General features: G+C 38.3%; 2 non-coding genes across 2 annotated transcripts; both read left to right on the forward strand.

The window, feature by feature from the left end:
- Window positions 1–434: 434 nt before the first annotated feature.
- LOC112753697 (small nucleolar RNA R71) lies at window positions 435–542 on the forward strand. Its single transcript, XR_003178070.1, has one exon. It is a non-coding gene; the product is annotated as a small nucleolar RNA R71 (small nucleolar RNA).
- A 9040-nt stretch (window positions 543–9582) lies between these two features.
- On the forward strand, window positions 9583–9686 carry LOC112753963 (small nucleolar RNA R71). Its single transcript, XR_003178322.1, has one exon. It is a non-coding gene; the product is annotated as a small nucleolar RNA R71 (small nucleolar RNA).
- The last annotated feature ends 5004 nt before the right edge of the window (window positions 9687–14690 follow it).

Below are 14690 nucleotides of genomic sequence, written 5' to 3' on the forward strand. Positions count from 1 at the left end.
GATCCTTCCATAAGAGATTTGGATGATTTCTCCATGAAGGATTATAGGTGTTTCCATAGGGTTCTCCCATGTAATTCACCTCTTCCATTGCTGGGTTCTCAGGATCATAAGCTTCTTCTTCAGAGGAAGCTTCCTTAGTACTGCGTGTTGTTGCTTGCATTCCAGACAGACTTTGAGAAATCATATTGACTTGTTGGGTCAATATTTTATTCTGAGCCAATATGGCATTCAGAGTATCAATCTCAAGAACTCCCTTCTTCTGAGTTGTCCCATTATTCATAGGATTCCTTTCAGAAGTGTACATGAATTGGTTATTTGCAACCATTTCAATGAGTTCCTGAGCTTCTGCAGGCGTCTTCTGCAGAGCTATCCAATGACATCTTAGATAGTTCAGACAGACCATCATAGAAAATACCTATGATGCTCCATTCAGAAAGCATGTCAGAAGGACATCTTCTGATCAATTGCTTGTATCTTTCCCATGCTTCATAGAGGGATTCTCCTTCCTTCTGTCTGAAGGTTTAGACTTCCACTCTAAGCTTGCTCAATTTTTGAGGTGGAAAGAACTTTTCCAAGAAGGCATTGACTAGCTTTTCCCAAGAGTTTAGGCTTTCTTTAGGTTGTGAATCCAACCATGTCCTAGCTCTGTCTCTTACAGCAAAAGGAAAAAGCATAAGTTTGTAGACTTCAGGGTCAATCCCATGGTCTTGACAGTGTCACAGATTTGCAAGAATTCAGCTAAGAACTGATGAGGATCTTCCAATGGAAGTCCATGAAACTTGCAATTCTGTTACATTAGAGAAACTAATTGAGGCTTAAGCTCAAAGTTGTTTGCTCCAATGGCAGGGATTGAGATGCTTCTCCCATAGAAGTCGGGAGCAGGTGCAGTAAAGTCACCAAGCACCTTCCTTACATTGTTGGCATTGTTGTTTTCGGCTGCCACGGTTTGTTCTTCCTTGAAAAGCTCTGTTAGGCCCTCTAGAGAGAATTGTGCTTTAGCTTCTCTTAGCTTTCTCTTCAAGGTCCTTTCAGGTTCAGGATCAGCTTGAACAAGTATGCCTTTATCTTTGTTCCTGCTCATATGAAAGAGAAGAGAACAAGAAAGTAGGGAATCCTCTATGTCACAATATAGAGATTCCTTGAGGTGTCAGAGGAAAAGAAGAATAGAAGGAGGAGGTAGATAGAAGAGAATTCGAACTTATCAAGAGGGATAGAGTTCGAATTGCACCTTGAGGGGGAGTGTTAGTCCCTTAAATAGAAGGATGTGAGAAGAGGGGAAGAATTTTCGAAAATAAATTAAAAATATTTTGAAATAATAAAAAGAAATTTGAAAATTTGATTCAGATTTTCAAAAATTAAGATTGGGAAAGAAATTAAGTGATTTTTGAAAAAGATTTTGAAATTAGAAATCAAGAAGATATGATTGAGAGTTAATTTTGAGAAAGATGTGATTGAAAAGATATGATTGAGAAGATATGATTGAAAATCAATTTAAAAAAAAGAAAGTTTTAAAATTAAAGTTGATTACTTGACTAACAAGAAATTAAAAGATATGATTCTTAAAATTTAAAATTTGATCCTTTCTTAATAAGCAAGTAACAACTTAAAAATTTTGAAGTAAATCATTAATTATAGCAAGGATTTTCAAAAATTATATAAAAAAATGGAAAGAAATTGATTTTGAAGAGATATGATTGAAAAGATATGATTTGAAAAAGATTTGATTTTGAAAAATTATGAAAATTTGAAAAAGATTTGAATTAAAAACAAAATCTTCGCTCTAGTGTCATCCTGGCGTTAAACACCCAGAATGGCATCCATTCTGGCGTTTAATGCCCAAAATGCTACCTTTTTGGGCGTTAAACGCCCAGCCAGGTACCCTGGCTGGCATTTAAACGCCAATTTTCCTTCTTCACTGGGCGTTTTGAACGTCCAGCTTTTTCTGTTTAATTCCTCTGATGAATGTTCTGAATCTTCAATTCTCTGTATTATTGACTTGAAAAGACATAGTTTTGAGAATTTTTTTTTGAATTTTTCAATGATGAGAAACAATCAAAATATAATTAATCTTAGGAAACTCAAATCAAACAAACAATGCATGCAGGACACAAAACTTAAAAATTTTCATATAAGAGACACTAACAAATTGAGAATGCTTATGAGAAACAACAAAATACACAAAACAAGAGAATTTAAAGATCAGAGCAATGAAATCATCAAGAACAACTTGAAGATTAATGAAGAACATAATGCATGTTTTCAAAAAATGCAAGAAGAATAAAGACATGCAATTGACACCAAACTTAAAAATTGATACTATACTCAAACAAGAAACATAAAATATTTTTTATTTTTATGATTTTATAATTTTTTTTTGTGATTTTTCAAAAATTGAGTGGAAAAGAAAATAAAGTGATTAAAAACTTTTAATAAGAATTCCAGGAATCATGCAATGTTAGTCTAAAGCTTTAGTCTAAAAAGATTAGACATGGTTGGCCAAGCTTCAGCAGGACATTACATTCAGCAGCTAAATTGATGAGAATCAATCAGCTTTTGTGATGATAAGAGCATCACCTTGAAACTCTAGAATTCATTCTTAAAAATTCTGAAAAATAAAAAGAAAAGTACCTAATCTAAGCAACAAGATGAACCGTCAGTTGTCCAAACTCGAACAATCCCCGGCAACGGCGCCAAAAACTTGGTGCACGAAATTATGATCATCAACAATGGCGCCAAAGGACTTGGAGCTCTCAAACGTGAATCACACTTTGTCACAATTCCGCACAACTAACCAGCAAGTGCACTGGGTCGTCCAAGTAATAAACCTTACGTGAGTAAGGGTCGATCCCACGGAGACTGTCGGCTTGAAGCAAGCTATGGTCACCTTGTAAATCTCAGTCAGGCGAATTCAGATGGTGATGGAGAATTGATAATTGAAAGATAAATAAAACATAAAATAAAGATAGAGATACTTATGTAATTCTTCGGTTGGAATTTCAGATAAGCGTATGAAGATGCTTTGTTCCTCCTGAACCTCTACTTTCCTATTGCCTTCTTCCAATCATTGGTGCACAAAATTTTGATCATCGACAATGGCGCCAAAGGACTTGGAGCTCTTAAACGTGAATCACACTTTGTCACAATTCCGCACAACTAACCAGCAAGTGCACTGGGTCATCCAAGTAATAAACCTTACGTGAGTAAGGGTCGATCTCACGGAGATTGTCGGCTTGAAGCAAGCTATGGTCATCTTGTAAATCTCAGTCAGGCGGATTCAAATGGTTATGGAGTTTAAGGTGATGAAAATAAACATAAAATAAAGATAGAGATACTTATGTAATTCATTGGTGGATTTCAGATAAGCGTATGAAGATGCTTTGTTCCCCTTGAACCTCTGCTTTCCTATTGCCTTCTTCCAATCATTCATACTCCTTTCCATGGCAAGCTTTATGTTGGGCATCACCGTTGTCAATGGCTACATCCCGTCTTCTCAGTAAAAATGGTCCTGATGCTCTGTCACAACATCGGCTAATCAGTTGTCGGTTCTCGATCATGTCGGAATTGGATCCATTGATCCTTTTGCGTTTGTCACACGCCCCACAATCGCGAGTTTGAAGCTCGTCACAGTCATCCCTTCCCAGATCCTACTCGGAATACCACAAACAAGGTTTAGACTTTTCGGATCTCAGGAATGGCCGCCAATAATTCTAGCCTATACCACAAAGGTTCCAATCTTAGATTAGAAACCCAAGAGATATGCATTCAAGCTTGTTTGCATGTAGAACGGAAGTGGTTGTCAGTCACGTGTTCATAGGTGAGAATGCTGATGAGTGTCACAGATCATCACATTCATCAAGTTGAAGAACAAATGAATATCTTGGAGAAGAAATAGACTTGAGTTGAATAGAAAAACAATAGTACTTGTATTAATTCATGAAGAACAGCAGAGCTCCACACCTTAATCTATGGTGTTTAGAAACTCCACCGTTGAAAATACATAAGAACAAGGTCTAGGCATGGCCGTGAGGCCAACCCCAAACGTGAAAAGGTCTATCAAAGTCTGAGTAAAGGATAGATAGTATATGCAAATACAATAGCAAAAGGTCCTATTTATAGAGAACTAGTAGCCTAGGGTTTACAGAAATCAGTAATTAATGCAGAAATCTTCTTCCGGGCCCACTTGGTGTGTGCTTGGGCTGAGCATTGAAGCTTTCATGTGTAAAGACTTTTCTTGGAGTTAAACGCCAGCTTTTGTGCCAGTTTGGGCGTTTAACTCCAGCTTTTGTGCCAGTTTTGGAGTTAAACGCCAGAATTCTTGAGCTGACTTGGAACACCTGTTTGGGCCATCAAATCTCAGACAAAGTATGAACTATTATATATTTCTGGAAAGCCCAGAATGTCTACTTTCCAACGCAATTGAGAACGCACCAATTGGGCTTCTGTAGCTCCAGAAAATCCACTTTGAGTGCAGGGAGGTCAGAATCCAACAGCATCTGCAGTCCTTTTTCAGCCTCTGAATAAGATTTTTGCTCAGGTCCCTCAATTTCAGCCAAAAAATACCTGAAATTATAGAAAAACATACAAACTCATAGTAAAGTCTAGAAATACGATTTTTATTTAAAAACTAATAAAAATATAATAAAAACTAACTAAAATGTACTGAAAACATACTAAAAACAATGCCAAAAAGCGTATATATTATCCGCTCATCACAACACCAAACTTAAATTGTTGCTTGTCCCCAAACAACTGAAAATCAAATAGGATAAAAAGAAGAGAATATACAGTGAATTCCAAAAATATCTATGAAGATCAGTATTAATTAGATGAGCGGGGCTTTTGCCTTTTTACTTCTGAACAGTTTTGGCATCTCACTTTATCCCTTGAAGTTCAGAATGATTGGCATCTATAGGAACTCAGAATCCATATAGTGTTACTGACTCTCCTAGTTAAGTATGTTGATTCTTGAACACAGCTACTTTATGAGTCTTCGCCGTGGCCCTAAGCACTTTGTATTCCAGTATTACCACCGGATACATAAATGCCACAGACACATAACTGGGTGAACCTTTTCAGATTGTGACTCAGCTTTGCTAGAGTCCCCAATTAGAGGTGTCCAGGGTTCTTAAGCACACACTTTTTTTTTTTGCATTGGACCTCGACTTTAACCGCTCAGTCTCAAGTTTTCACTTGACACCTTCACGCCACAAGCACATGGTTAGGGACAGCTTGGTTTAGCCGCTTAGGCCAAGATTTTATTCCTGTGGGCCCTCCTATCCACTGATTCTCAAAGCCTTAGATCCTTTTTATCACCCTTGTCTTTTGGTTTAAAGGGGTATTGGCTTTTTCTGCTTGCTTTTCTTTTTCTTTCTTTTTCTTTTCTCTTGTTTTTTTCTTTTTTTTCGCCTCTTTTTTTTTTCTTTTTTTCTTTTTTTTTTTGCAAGCTTTTCACTGCTTTTTCTTGCTTCAAGAATCAATTTTATGATTTTTCAGATCATCAGATAACATTTCTCCTTTTCCTTTCATTCTTTCAAGAGCCAACAATTTTAACATTCATAAACAATCAAATTAAAAAATATGCACTGTTCAAGCATTCATTCAGAAAACAATAGTATTGCCACCACATCAAAATAATTAAACTGTTTTAAAATTCAAAATTCATGTACTTTTTTTTTCTTTTTTAATTAAAAACATTTTTCATTTAAGAAAGGTGATGGATTCATTTTCATAGCTTTAAGGCATAGACACTAAGACACTAATGATCATGACACAAACATAGATAAACATAAGCATGAAAATTCGAAAAACAGAAAATAAGGAACAAGGAAATCAAAGAACGGGTCCACCTTAGTGATGGCGGCTTGTTCTTCCTCTTGAAGATCTTATGGAGTGCTTGAGCTCCTCAATGTCTCTTCCTTGCCTTTTTTGCTCCTCTCTCATGGTTCTTTGATCTTCCCTAATTTCATGGAGGAGGATGGAATGATCTTGGTGCTCCACCCTTAGTTGTCCCATGTTGGAACTTAATTCTCCTAGGAAGGTGTTGATTTGCTCCCAATAGTTTTGTGGAGTAAGATGCATCCCTTAAGGCATCTCAGGGATTTCATGATGAGAAATTTCCTCATGCTCTTGATGAGGTTCTCTTGTTTTCTCCATCCTTTTCTTAGTGATGGGTTTGTCCTCATCAATGAGAATGTCTCCCTCTATGTCAATTCCAACCGAATTGCAAAGGTGACAAATGAGATGAGGGAAGGCTAACCTTGCCAAAGGAGAGGACTTGTCGGCCACCTTGTAGAGTTCTTGGGATATAACCTCATGAACTTCTACTTCCTCTCCAATCATGATGCTATGTATCATGATAGCCCGGTCTATAGTAGCTTCGGACCGGTTGCTAGTAGGAATGATTGAGCGTTGGATGAACTCCAACCATCCCCTAGCCACGGGCTTGAGGTCATGCCTTCTTAGTTGAACTGGCTTCCCTCTTGAATCTCTCTTCCATTGAGCGCCCTCTTCACATATGTCCATGAGGACCTGGTCTAACCTTTGATCAAAGTTGACCCTTCTAGTGTATGGGTGTGCATCTCCTTGCACCATAGGCAAGTTGAATGCCAACCTTACATTTTCCGGACTAAAATCTAAGTAATTCCCCCAAACTATTGTAAGCCAATTCATGGGGTCCGGGTTCACACTTTGATCATGGTTCTTGGTGATCCATGCATTGGCATAGAACTCTTGAACCATTAAGATTCCGATTTGTTGAATGGGGTTGGTGAGAACTTCCCAACCTCTTCTTCGGATCTCATGTCGGATCTCCGGATATTTGCCCTTTTTGAGCTTAAAAGGGACCTCGGGGATCACCTTCTTCTTGGCTACAACTTCATAGAAGTGGTCTTGATGCACCCTTGAGAGGAATCTCTCCATCTCCCATGACTCGGAGGTGGAAGCTTTTGCCTTCCCTTTCCTCTTTCTAGAGTTTTCTCTGGCCTTTGGTGCCATAAATGGTTATGGAAAAACAAAAAGCTTTAGCTTTTACCACACCAAACTTAGAAGGTTGCTCGTCCTCGAGCAAAAGAAGAAAGAAGAGAGTAGAAGAAGAAGAAATAGAGGAGATAGAGTGGGCTTTGTGTTTCGGCCAAGGGGGAGAAGTGGTATTTACGTTGTGTGAAAATGAAGGAGTGAAGATGGGTTTATATAGGAGTGAGAGGGGTGTGTGGTTCGGCCATTATGGGTGGGTTTGGGAGGGAAAGTGGTTTGAATTTAGATGGTGAGGTACGTGGGGTTTTATGAAGGATGGATGTGAGTAGTGAAGAGAATGGTGGGATTTGATAGGTGAGGGATTTTTGGGGAAGAGGTATTGAGGTGATTGGTGAATGGGTGAAGAAGAGAGAGAGTAGTGGGGTAGGTGGGGATCTTGTGGGGTCCACAGATCCTGAGGTGTCAAGGATATCTCATCCCTGCACCAAGTGGCGTGCAAAATGCCTCTTTCTGCCAATCCTGGCGTTAAACGCCAGGCTGCTGCCCATTTCTGGCGTTTAACGCCAGCTTCTTGCCCATTCCTGGCATTAAACGCCAGTCTGGTGCCCTTTTCTGGCGTTAAACGTCCAGAATGGTGCCAGACTGGGTGTTTAACGCCCATTCTGCTACCTTTACTGGCGTTTAAACGCCAGTAACTATCTCCTCCAGGGTGTTCTATTTTTCATTCTATTTTTCACTTTGTTTTTGCTTTTTCAATTATTTTTGTGACTTCACATGATCATCAACCTACAAAAAACATAAAATAACAATAGAAAATAGAAAATTATCATAGAATAGTAACGATTGGGTTGCCTCCCAACAAGCGCTTCTTTAATGTCAATAGCTTGACAGTTGGCTCTCATGGAGCCTCACAGATGTTCAGAGCAATGTTGGAACCTCCCAACACCAAACCTAGAGTTTGAATGTGGGGGTTCAACACCAAACTTAGAGTTTGGTTGTGGCCTCCCAACACCAAACTTAGAGTTTGACTGTGGGGGCTCTGTTTGACTCTGTATTGAGAGAAGCTCTTCATGCTTCCTCTCCATGGTTAAAGAGGGATATCCTTGAGCTTTAAACACAAGGGAGTCTTCATTCACTTGAATGATCAATTCTCCTCTGTCAACATCAATCACAGTCTTTGCTGTGGCTAGGAAGGGTCTGCCAAGGATGATGGATTCATCCATACACTTCCCATTTTCTAGGATTATGAAATCAGCAGGGATGTAATGGTCTTCAACCTTTACCAAGACATCCTCTACAAGTCCATAAGCCTATTTCTTTGAATTGTCTGCCATCTCCAGTGAGATTCTTGCAGCTTGTACCTCAATGATCCCTAGCTTCTCCATTACAGAGAGAGGCATAAGGTTTATGCTTGACCCTAGGTCACACAGAGCCTTCTCAAAGGTCATGGTGCCTATGGTACAAGGGATTGAGAACTTTCCAGGGTCCTGTCTCTTCAGAGGTAATCTCTGCCTAGTCAAGTCATTTAGTTCTTTGATGAGCAATGGAGGTTCATCCTCCCAAGTCTCATTACCAAATAACCTGGCTTTTAGCTTCATGATTGCTCCAAGGTACTTAGCAACTTGCTCTTCAGTAACATCTTCATCCTCTTCAGAAGAAGAATACTCATCAGAGCTCATGAATGGCAGAAGTAAATTCAATGAAATCTCTATGGTCTCAGTGTGAGCCTCAGATTCCCATGGTTCCTCATTAGGGAACTCCTTGGAGGTCAGTGGGCATCCATTGAGGTCTTCCTTAGTGGGAATCACTGCCTCTTCCTCCTCTCCATGTTCGGCCATGTGAGATGTGGTTATGGCCTTGCACTCTCTTTTTGGATTTTCTTCTGTATTGCTTGGGAGAGTACTAGGAGGGAGTTCAGTAATTTTCTTACTCAGCTGACCCAATTGTGCCTCTAAATTTCTAATGGAGGACCTTGTTTCAGTCATGAAACTTTGAGTGGTTTTGATTAGATCAGAGATAATGGTTGCTAAGTCAGAAGGGCTCTGCTTAGAATTCTCTGTCTGTTGCTGAGAAGATGATGGAAAAGGCTTGCCATTGCTAGACCTGTTTCTTCCACCATTGTTGTTGCTGAAACCTTGTTGAGGTCTCTGTTGATCCTTCCATGAGAGATTTGGATGATTTCTTCATGAAGGATTATAGGTGTTTCCATAGGGTTCTCCCATGTAATTCACCTCTTCCATTGCTGGGTTCTCAGGATCATAAGCTTCTTCTTCAGAGGAAGCTTCCTTAGTACTACCTGTTGCTGCTTGCATTCCAGACAGACTCTGAGAAATCATATTGACTTGTTGAGTCAATATTTTATTCTGAGCCAATATGGCATTCAGAGTATCAATCTCAAGAACTCCTTTCTTTTGATTTGTCCCATTATTCACAGGATTTCTTTCAAAAGTGTACATGAATTGGTTATTTGCAACCATTTCAATGAGTTCCTGAGCTTCTGCAGGCGTCTTCTTCAGATGAAGAGATCCTCCAGCAGAGCTATCCAATGACATCATGGATAGTTCAGACAGACCATCATAGAAGATTCCTATGATGCTCCATTCTGAAAGCATGTCAGAATGGCACCTTCTGATCAATTGCTTGTATCTCTCCCAAGCTTCATAGAGGGACTCACCATCCTTCTGTCTAAAAGTTTGGACTTCCACTCTAAGCTTACTCAATTTTTGAGGTGGAAAGAACTTTGCCAAGAAGGCATTGACTAGCTTTTCCCAGGAGTTCAGGCTTTCTTTAGGTTGTGAATCCAACCATGTTCTAGCTCTGTCTCTTACAGCAAAAGGAAAGAGCATAAGTTTGTAGACTTCAGGGTCAACCCCATTGGTCTTGACAGTGTCACATATTTGCAAGAACTCAGCTAAAAACTGATGAGGATCTTCCAATGGAAGTCCATGAAACTTGGAATTCTGTTGCATTAGAGAAACTAATTGAGGCTTAAGCTCAAAGTTGTTTGCTCCAATGGCAGGGATAGAGATGCTTCTCCCATAGAAATCAGGAGTAGGTGTAGTAAAGTCACCAAGAACCTTCCTTGCATTGTTGGCATTGTTGTTGTTTTTGGCTGCCATGGTTTCTTCTTCTTTGAAGAGCTCTGTTAGGCCCTCTAGAGAGAGTTGTGTTTTGGTTTCTCTTAGCTTTCTCTTCAAGGTCCTTTCAGGTTCAGGATCAGCTTTAACAAGAACGCTTTTATCTTTGCTCCTGCTCATATGAAAGAGAAGAGAACAAGAAAGTATGGAATCCTCTATGTCACAGTATAGAGATTCCTTGAGGTGTCAGAGGAAAAGAAGAATAGAAGGAGGAGGTGGAGAAGAGGGAATTCGAACTTATCAAGAGGAACAAAGTTCGAATTGCACCTTGATGAGGAGTCTTAGTCCCTTAAATAGAAAGATGTGAGAAGAGGGGAAGAAATTTTCGAAATTAAAGTAAGAGATTTTGAAAATTTGGTAATTGGTTTTCGAAAACTAAGATTGAGAAAGAAATCAAGTGATTTTTGAAAAAGATTTTGAAATCAGAAATTAAAAAGATATGATTGAAAATTAATTTTGAAAAAGATGTGATTGAAAAGATATGATTGAAAAGATATAATTGAAAATCAATTTAAAAAGAGAAAGTTTTAAAATTAAAGTTGATTACTTGACTAACAAGAAGGTAAAAGATATGATTCTAAAATTTAAAATTTGATCCTTTCTTAATAGGCAAGTAACAACTTGAAAATTTTGAAGTAAATCTTTAATTGAAGCAAGGATTTTTGAAAATAGTAAAAATAAATATAAAATGGAAAGAAATTGATTTTGAAAGAGATATGATTGAAAAGATATGATTTGAAAAAGATTTGATTTTGAAAAATTATGAAAACTTGAAAAAAATGTGAATTAAAAACAAAATCTTCCCTCTAGTGTCATCCTGGCGTTAAACGCCCAGAATGGTGCCCATTCTGGCGTTTAACGCCCAAATCTCTACCTTTTTGGGCGTTAAACGCCCAGCCAGGTACCCTGGCTGGCGTTTAAACGCCAGTTTTCCTTCTTCACTGGGCGTTTTGAACGCCCAGCTTTTTCTGTTTGATTCCTCTGCTGAATGTTCTGAATCTTCAATTCTCTGTATTATTGACTTCAAAAGACATAGTTTTAAAAATATTTTTGAATTTTTGATGATGGGAATCAATAAAAAATGCAACTAAGATCAAATAAACAATGCATGCAAGACACCAAACTTAAAAGTTTGTATACTAAGGACTATAACAATGTAAAAATGCATGTAAGAAACAACAAAACATACAAAATAAGAGAATTTGAAGATCAGAGCAATAAAATCATCAAGAACAACTTGAAGATCAATGAAGAACAATATGTATAAATTTTCAAAATTTAGAAGGATAAAGATATGCAATTGACACCAAACTTAAAATTAGACAATAGACTCAAACAAGAAACATAAAATATTTTTGGTTTTATGATTTTAAAATTTTTTTTGTATTTTTTTTCGAAAATTATATAGAAAAGAAAATAAAGAGAATCAAAACTTTTAATAAGAATTCCAAGAATCATGTAATGTTAGTCTAAAGCTTCAGTCTAAAAAGATTAGACATGTTTGGCCAAGCTTCAGCAGGACATTACATTCAATAGCCAAATTGATGAGAATCAATCAGCTTTTATGATGGTGGGAACATCACCTTGAAACTCTAGAATTCATTCCTAAAAATTCTGAAAAAAAATACCTAATCTAAGCAACAAGATGAACCTTCAGTTGTCCAAATTCGAACAATCCCCGGCAACGGCGCCAAAAACTTGGTGCGGTTGCTGGACCAAACTTGGCACTGTTGTTGCCGGAAACAAATGCGAAATTGTTGTTCGTTCATTCGTTCCTTCCCCGGCAACGGCGCCAAAAACTTGGTGCACGAAATTGTGATCATCAACAATGGCGCCAAAGGACTTGGAGCTCTTAAACTTGAATCACACTTTGTCACAATTCCACACAACTAACTAGCAAGTGCACTGGGTCCTCCAAGTAATAAACCTTACGTGAGTAAGGGTCGATCCCACGGAGATTGTCGGCTTGAAGCAAGCTATGGTCATCTTGTAAATCTCAGTCAGGTGGATTCAAATGGTTATGGAGTTTAAGGTGATGAAAATAAACATAAAATAAAGATAGAGATACTTATGTAATTCATTGGTGGATTTCAGATAAGCGTATGAAGATGCATTGTTCTCCTTGAACCTCTGCTTTCCTATTGCCTTCTTCCAATCATTCATACTCCTTTCCATGGCAAGCTTTATGTTGGGCATCACCGTTGTCAATGGCTACATCCCGTCCTCTCAGTGAAAATGGTCCTGATGCTCTGTCACAACATCGGCTAATCTGCTGTCGGTTCTCGATCATGTCGGAATAGGATCCATTGATCCTTTTGCGTCTGTCACACGCCCCACAATCGCGAGTTTGAAGCTCGTCACAGTCATCCCTTTCCAGATACTACTCGGAATACCACAGACAAGGTTTAGACTTTCCGGATCTCAGGAATGGCTACCAATAATTCTAGCCTATACCACAAAGGTTCCAATCTTAGATTAGAAACCCAAGAGATATGCATTCAAGCTTGTTTGCATGTAGAACAGAAGTGGTTGTCAGTCACGCATTCATAGGTGAGAATGATGATGAGTGTCACGGATCATCACATTCATCAAGTTGAAGAACGAATGAATATCTTGGAGAAGAAATAGACTTGAGTTGAATAGAAAAACAATAGTACTTGTATTAATTCATGAAGAACAGCAGAGCTCCACACCTTAATCTATGGTGTGTAGAAACTCCACCATTGAAAATACATAAGAACAAGGTCTAGGCATGGCCATGAGGCCAGCCCCAAACATGAAAAGGTCTATTAAAGTCTGAGTAAAGGATAGATAGTATATCTAAATACAATAGCAAAAGGTCCTATTTATAGAGAACTAGTAGCCTAGGGTTTACAGAAATCAGTAATTAATGCAGAAATCCTCTTCCGGGCTCACTTGGTGTGTGCTTGGGCTGAGCATTGAAGCTTTCATGTGTAGAGACTTTTCTTGGAGTTAAACACCAGCTTTTGTGCCAGTTTGGGCGTTTAACTCCAGCTTTTGTGCCAGTTCCGGCGTTAAACGCCAGAATTCTTGAGCTGATTTGGAACGCCTGTTTGGGCCATCAAATCTCGGGCAAAGTATGGACTATTATATATTGCTCGAAAGCCCAGGATGTCTACTTTCCAACTCAATTAAGAGCGTGCCAATTGGGCTTCTGTAGCTCCAAAAAATCCACTTCGAGTGCAGGGAGGTCAGAATCCAATAGCATCTGCAGTCCTTTTTCAGCCTCTGAATCAGATTTTTGCTCAGGTCCCTCAATTTCAGCCAGAAAATACCTGAAATCACAGAAAAACATACAAACTCATAGTAAAGTCCAGAAGAGTGATTTTTATTTAAAAACTAATAAAAATATAATAAAAACTAACTAAAATATACTAAAAACATACTAAAAACAATGCCAAAAAGCGTATAAATTATCCGCTCATCAAACCTCCACTTCGTTTCCCTGCATAATACAATGGATCATGACTGCTCTTTTGAGGGTAACCTCAGAGCAGTTACTGGTGGGCAATATGGAACGCCCAATGAAGTCCAGCCAGCCTCTGGCGACTGGTTTGAGATCCCCTCTCTTGAGTTGATTTGAGACACCCTTTGTGTTGGTTGTCCACTTGGTTCCAGGGATGCATATATCCTTCAGAATTTGGTCCAAGCGCTTATCTGATCTCAGCATTCTCTTACTGAAGGAATCCGGATCATCTTGTAGTTGCTGCAGCTTGAAGATCTCTCTTATTTTGTCAATGTGGAAGTAAATAGCTTTCCCTCTGACCATAGTTTTAAAGGTGTAAAAGGCGATTCCGGCCCTTCTCTGCCTATCTGTTTGTCACATATTTGCGTAGAATTCCTGAACCATGTTTCTTCCCACCTTTATCTCAGGATTAGCTAGGATTTCCCAGCCCCTGTTTTGAATTTGCTATTGGATCTCCGGATGTTCGTCTTCTTTCAGATTGAATTTAACTTCCGGGATCACTGATCTTAGACCCATTATTCTGTAGTAATGGTCTGAATGTTCTTTTGTTAAGAATTTCTCCTGATTCCAATATGGTTTTGGAATATTCTCTTTCTTTCCTCTTTAAGTGGTTTGTTTTCCTCTAGGAGCCATGATCTCAATGAGTCTTAGCTTAGTGATCATGTAAAATACAACACACCAAACTTAGAGGTTTGCTTGTCCTCAAGCAAAAGAAAAGAAAGGAGAAGAATAGAAGAATAGGCAAGTTCAAATTGTGGAGGAGAGGGGAGGCCGAGTTTGGATTTATAAAGGAGGGGGTGGGTTTGAAAATTTTGAAAAAGATATGATTTGTAAAAAGATAATTATGATATGCAAAAGATGAAATTTTAAATTTGAAAAGATAATAGGGGGATTTGAAAAAGATAGATTAAATTTCGAAAAGATAATATAATAGTTTGAAAAGATTTGAAAAGAATTTAGAAAGATAGATGAGTTTTTGAAAAAGATTTTAAACGGAATTAAGAGATATATGGATTCTGAAAAAGATTTTAAGAGGGGTTTAAGAAAAATGAAGAAATATTTTTAGGATAAAGATTTTTTTGAATTTGAAATTG

Source organism: Arachis hypogaea, chromosome 15 (genome assembly GCF_003086295.3).
Source record: "Arachis hypogaea cultivar Tifrunner chromosome 15, arahy.Tifrunner.gnm2.J5K5, whole genome shotgun sequence".
Taxonomy (NCBI): domain Eukaryota; kingdom Viridiplantae; phylum Streptophyta; class Magnoliopsida; order Fabales; family Fabaceae; genus Arachis; species Arachis hypogaea.